This window comes from Oryctolagus cuniculus, chromosome 16 (genome assembly GCF_051225735.1).
Source record: "Oryctolagus cuniculus isolate XC-2025 breed Fujian yellow rabbit chromosome 16, ASM5122573v1, whole genome shotgun sequence".
Lineage (NCBI taxonomy): Eukaryota > Metazoa > Chordata > Mammalia > Lagomorpha > Leporidae > Oryctolagus > Oryctolagus cuniculus.
Genome location: NC_142882.1, coordinates 12,040,874 through 12,047,763, shown reverse-complemented (window position 1 = coordinate 12,047,763; position 6,890 = coordinate 12,040,874).

Here is a 6,890-nt window from a genome sequence, read left to right as displayed (position 1 = left end):
TGTTTAAAACCTAAACAAAGCTGAGCATCAACGTATAAATAGCAATTACATTGCATATGATAGGGCTATCCCTGAACATATGCAGAGTAATTAATTTCATCTTTGTTTATTACTTTAGATACAATATATGTTCTTATTTGTTGTTTTAACTTTTCTTTAATTAATAGAAATTTCAAAAGTACAGCTTTTGGATTACAGTGGCTTTTCCCCCAATAATTTCCCTCACATCCGCAACCCTCCAATCTCCAGCATCCTCTCCCATTCCATTCACATCAAGATTCATTTTCAATTATATTTATATACAGAAGATCAGTTTAGTATATAATAAGTAAAGATTGCAACAGTTTGCACCCACACAGAAACACAAAGTATAAAGTACTGTTTGAGTACTAGTTATAACATTAATTCACATTGTACAACACATTAAGGACAGAGATCCTACATGGGGAGTCAGTGCACAGTGACTTGTTGTTGTCTTAACAATTCACACTCTTATTTATGGCGTCAGTATTCACCCTAGGCACTTGTCATGAGCTGCCAAGGATATGGAAGCCTCTTGAGTTCACCAATTCAATCTTATTTAGACAAGATCATAGTCAAAGTGGAAGTTCTCTCCTCCATTCAGAGAAAGGTACCTCCTTCTTTGATGGCCCCTTCTTGCCACTGAGATCTCATTCACAGAGATCTTTCATTTAGGTCATTTTTTTGCCAGAGTGTCTTGGCTTTCCATGCCTAAAATACTCTCATGGGCTCTTCAGCCAGAACCAAATGCCTTAAGGGCTGATTCTGAGGCCAGAGTGCTGTTTAGGACATCTGCCATTCTATGAGTCTGCTGTGTATCCTGGTTCCCATGTTGGATCGTTTTCTCCCTTTTTGATTATATGTTAGTATTAGCAGACACTAGTCTTGTTTATGTGATCCCTTTGACTCTTAATCCTTTCAATTTGATCCATTGGAAATGGAAACTGACCACTTGGACTAGTGAGATGGCATTGGTACATGCCACCTTGATGGGATTGAATTGGAATTCCCTGGCACATATCTAACTCTACCATTTAGGGCAAGTCAGCTTGAGCATGTCCCAATTGTACATCTCCTGGCTGGCGCCGCGGCTCACTAGGCTAATCCTCCGCCTAGCGGCGCTGGCACACCGGGTTCTAGTCCCGGTCGGGGCGCCGGATTCTGTCCCGGTTGCCCCTCTTCCAGGCCAGCCCTCTGCTGTGGCCAGGGAGTGCAGTGGAGGATGGCCCAGGTGCTTGGGCCCTGCACCCCATGGGAGACCAGGAAAAGCACCTGGCTCCTGGCTCCTGCCATCAGATCAGCGCGGTGCGCCGGCCGCAGCACGCTGGCCGCGGCGGCCATTGGAGGGTGAACCAACGGCAAAGGAAGACCTTTCTCTCTGTCTCTCTCTCTCACTGTCCACTCTGCCTGTCAAAAAAAATAAATAAAAAAAAATTGTACATCTCCTGCCTCTCTTATTCCCACTCTTATATTTAACAGGGATCACTTTTCAGTTAAATTTAAACACCTAAGAATAATTTTGTGTTAATTAAAGAGTTCAACCAATAGCATTAAGTAGAACAAAAAAACTAAAAGGGATAAAGTATTAAGATTTTATGTTCATATTTGAAAACATGTCTCAGTTATACCTGCTTTATGTTGTTTCTCTAAATGTCATGGAGAATTTGTCATTTTGTGGTTATAATTGAAGTGGAATTTCTTTCCAAATACTAGAGTCAACTAGTCCATGCACATTCTTCTCTTTGAACACTGTATTGTTCACAAACATCTTAGTAACTAATTATTTTCTAGCTATATGGAAATGGCATTTTTATTTTTATCACATCTGGAGGTATTTTTCACAATTACATAGCAGTGATTCTATAACTGTCTCATCTACCATTTGACTGCTATCATTTTGACCTTTGCTTAGAGTTCTTATTCCAGGAGACAATGATGCTATTATTGAGGTGAAATTCACATACCCAATAAGAACCACTGTAGTATTTGACAAGGATGTGGTATTACAGTACTTTCACATTCAAATTCTACATTGATTTCCTATAAAGTATGTTCAAAAGTTTGAGCAATAATCATGTCTGTAGATTGAGCCTTTTGCATCACCCTGTAATCAAAGCCTTTCTGCACTAAGCAGCCACTTGCAAGTTTCCATGAATGTTGTTTATGCAACCATTCATCTCCTTTAGTTGCTATGTGTTTACCTACTCTGGACAGTTGCTGGCAATGGAGTGAGATAATATGAGACCTCTTAGATCTAGCTTCTTTCCCATGGCATTACATTTTTGATTCACCCAATTATAGCAGGTACCCTTCATTATTTTTATAGCTGTATAAGATTCAATCTTATGGCTTTTCCACATTCAACGTATTCAATCATTCAAAGATGGTGATTTGGGTTGTCTGCAAACTTTCATGTTATGAACAGATTGTTCTGAGCATTCTTGTAAAATATATACATTTGGTACGCACCTTCAGCTCTTCTGAGTGCACAGGGTATTTCCAATGGTTCTGAGAAAAATGCAGTGAATATATATGTTTATTTCAGTAAAAACTTTTAGTTTTTATTTATTCATGTTTTAGACAAGTATCTAAAACTGAAAGCAATTAAAAACACACACCCCAAAATAATTGACTTACAAGTGAAAAGTTTTAGAAAGTAATGAAGATACTGAAGAAACAAAACTTTCTATTATCCAAATATATGAAATACTTAGATATAAATATGTTGAGTGTTAAAATTTTAGACTAATATAACTTATAAAAGTATAGTCAGTATAGTAGTATTTTCTATCATATGACTTCTTCATGACATTTCTTAATGGCTTGCTTTTTAATGAATATTTCTTAAATATCCATTTCATAATTCATTTATTTATTTTATATTAATTTTTAAAAAAGGAAATATTTTCTAAAACTAGCTAATTATGTTCTTTTTTGTAGGCTCTTTGAAGATTTTATACTCGAATATATCAACTCTTGTCAAATTAGGATTCTTAAGTTAGATTTTCTTTTTTTAAGACCTATTTATTAATTTGAAAGAGAGAGAGAGAGAGAGAGAGAGAGAGAGAGAGAGAGAGAAAGGTCTTCAATCCACTGGTCCACTCCTCTATTAGCCACAACAGCCAGAGCTACACCTATCAGAAGCCAGTAGTCAGGAGCTTCTTCCAGATCTCCCATGCAGGTGCAGGGGTCCAAGGACTTGGACCTTCTTCTATTGCTTTGCCAGGCCATAGCAGAGAGCTGGATCAGAAGTGGAGCAACTGGGACTTGAACCAGCAATCTTTTGGGATGCCAGCACTGCAGGCATTGGCTTTACCCGCTATGCCACAGTGCCAGCCCCAAATTTAGATTTTCAGTGAAATTAATGCATCCAATTCAGGGCTTCAAGCAGTCAGATAATTCACAATGTTCACTTCATCTTCATTTATTGATTTCCTGGGTACTGAATTTATCTATGTCTTTTCACATTTTACAATGGAACCTTCACTATAGATTGCCATATTTCTTAGGCAAAAATATGAAGTTTTGCAATTTAAAATGTGTTTATGTTATTGTGAAGAAGAGAACAGATGTTCTGTTTTCTCTCTATGAATTTCTTTGCTCCCCTTTCCTTGGAAATCTGGACTTTTCTAATTTCCTACATTTCATCCATAATTTGAATGTCAAGTAAATGGTTACTTGTTCACTATGCAGGGAGAAATACATTTATCCAATCATTTTTCAGTTGGAGTACATTGATTCTTAGTTTTCAGTGTTGAATTAAATAATAAAGTGCCATAGCACTTTTGCTCCATCATATGAAAATTTTTACAGTATGAAGATGACAGTGTTTCCTTTTTAGCATAAAGATACTTTCCTATTTTGTCATATTATGTTGCACATAGTATCATTACATATCTATTAAATTTTTTTTCTGTGTTCTAAACAAATATTGCTTTCCCATACACACCTGAACCAAAATTGGTGTTCTGTTCACAAGGAGCAATTACTTTTTGGACACTAAATAAATGTGGTACCAAAATTATGCTATGGGCTGGTGCCACGGCTCACTAGGCTAATCCTCTGCCTGCGGTGCCAGCACCCCAGGTTCTAGTCCCGGTTGGGGTGCCGGATTCTGTCCCAGTTGCTCCTTTTCCAGTCCAGCTCTCTGCTGTGGCCCAGGAGTGCAGTGGAGGATGGCCCAGGTCCTTGGGCCCTGCAACCACGTGGGAGACCAGGGTGAAGCACCTGGCTCCTGGCTTCGGATTGGTGCAGCACACTGGCCACAACGTGCTGACCATTGCGGCCGCTTGGGGGATGAACCAATGGAAAAAGACTGTCTAACTCTGCCTGTCAAAAAAAAAATTATGCTATGGAGTCTTCCAATGTGTCATTATATTTATTTTAATGATAGGAGTGATGAATTAAATTTTTCTTTAATCATTTTACCTTAGTGATACACTTTTTTATTATGAAGGATATATTTGTTCACCCCAGGGTTACTTTTAGCTTTTGCTATCAGCTGAATATTGAATAACTTAATCTGCTTTCCCCAAATGGGAAGTTGTCAGCTATTCTATACCATGCATAAAGTTAGTAGAAAACCTGAAGACTGAAGAATATACACTCATTAAATTCATGTCTTAATAAGAGCAAACAGAAATATACTAATACAAAAAGTAGGCCTAAGTGTTATGAGGAAAACATCAACACAATGATACAAGCTACAACCTTGGTAAACAGGGAAATATTGGGCAGTGAAAGAAGCTCATTCCAAGGGGTAACAAAGTGAAACAGAGGTTCTAGATTGTCAGGCATTAGATGGAACAATGATGAGAAAGGCAACAACATTTAATGAGGTAGTGCATATATCAGAATAGATAGGCACCTCTCCAGGCAGATCTGGACAGTGGCAGTAGTGGTTCTGGGTCCCAACAGTCTCACCAATGCCAAGACCCCAAGAGTTGGATCAAAGGGATGTGCTCATGGGGTGGACACAAAAATCTTGATACCTGCCCTCTGCTTCTAAAAGGCTGGAGAGCAAATGAAAAATTCTATGGAAGCACAAGGGTGAGGACCTCTGATTTCATTGGTCTGCCTTCCTCCAATACATTTTTCAGCAATACCAATAGGGACAGAACACACAGGCACAAAAATATACTCACATGCAGTCACAATGATACCTAACACATACACACGATCTTCAATTTGCCAAAATGCTGACACTGTATTTTCTGGCTTGAATATAAGTGTCGAGTTGTGCCTCTTTCTGCAGGCCATCTTTGTAGACATTTATCTTCAGAGAATTTTGGCGGCTTCTGACCTTCAGATCCACTGAAGTGTGCAAGTGGTACAGCTGTAGGTAGAGAAAAATCATGTGAGCCATTCTAACCGGGGTGAGGTGAAACCTCATTGTGGTTTTGATTTGCATTTCCCTGATTGCTAGTGATCTTGAACATTTTTTCATGTGCCTGCTGGCCATTTGGATTTCCTCTTTTGAAAAATGTCTATTGAGGTCCTTGGCCCATCTCTTAAGTGGGTTGTTGGTTTTGTTTTTGTGGAGTTTCTTGATCTCTTTGTAGATTCTGGTTATCAACCCTTTATCTGTTGCATAGTTTGCAAATAGTTTTTCCCATTCTGTCAGTTGTCTCTTCACTCTCCTGACTGTTTCTTTTGCAATACAGAAACTTCTCAATTTGATGCAATCCCAATAGTTGATTTTGGCTTTGACTGCCTGTGCCTCCCGGGTCTTTTCCAGAAACTCTTTGCCTGTGCCAATATCTTGAAGGATTTCTCCAATGTACTCTAATAATTTGATGGTGTCAGGCTGTAGATTTAGGTCTTTAATCCATGTTGAGTGGCTTTTTGTGTAAGGTGTAAGGTAGGGTCTTGCTTCATGCTTCTGCACGTGGAAATCCAGTTTTCCCAGCACCATTTATTCAATAGACTGTCCTTGCTCCAGGAATTAGTTTTAGATCCTTGATCAAATATAAGTTGGTTGTAGATGTTTGGGTTGATTTCTGGTGTTTCAATTCTGTTCCATTGGTCTATCCATCTGTTTCTGTACCAGTACCATGCTGTTTTGATTACAACTGCCCTGTAGTATGTCCTGAAATCTGGTATTGTGATGCCTCCGGCTTCCTTTTAGTTGTACAAGATTGCTTTAGCTAAATCAGAGATGATGACATGTCAAGATATCTCCAGCGTTAAGTCAGATACCAGAGTGTCAGTTGAAATAGGGAGAATATGGGGTAGATACTGTCTGCAGGGTCAGCCCTCTGCAGGGAGAACTGGTCTCTGTGTAGGGAACAACCAAGTCCCAGGATAGCTGTGTCCTCAGCCTATTTAATGTGTGTGACAGTCTAGTGATTCAAAGACACAGCTAGTAGCCAAATTGAGACATTTCTAAGTCAGTCACTTTGCCAAGAACTCGCCTTTGTGTCTCTGTTGTCAGGAAAGGTCAGACCTCTGGTCGTTTTATTGCTTTATCCCTCTCCATCCCAGGAAATCAGGAAAGCACCCTGCCCTGATGCTCTGTGCCTGTGACTGGGAAATAGATTATAAAGGATGCGTGGAGATGGACATCTGTGACTTGTCTCTCCTGATGCCAGGATTTGAATCATCCTTATGCATGATTCTGACTTTTCTTCCCCAGGATGTGTGAGGACCTGACTGCATCCCAGGTCCAAGGGTATTCTTTCTCTCCAATTAAACTTACCTGAGTATTGCAGACCCTCTTTCTATAAATTGACATCTAAAAATTATTTAGATAAGCAGGTTTTCTTAATAGATTTTAAACAAATCCAAAGTTTCTATGATTCAACAGGGGAAATACATTTCCTTAATGTTTAGAATGCTTACTTCAGGCTGGCTGCGGCTGCTCTCCCAAG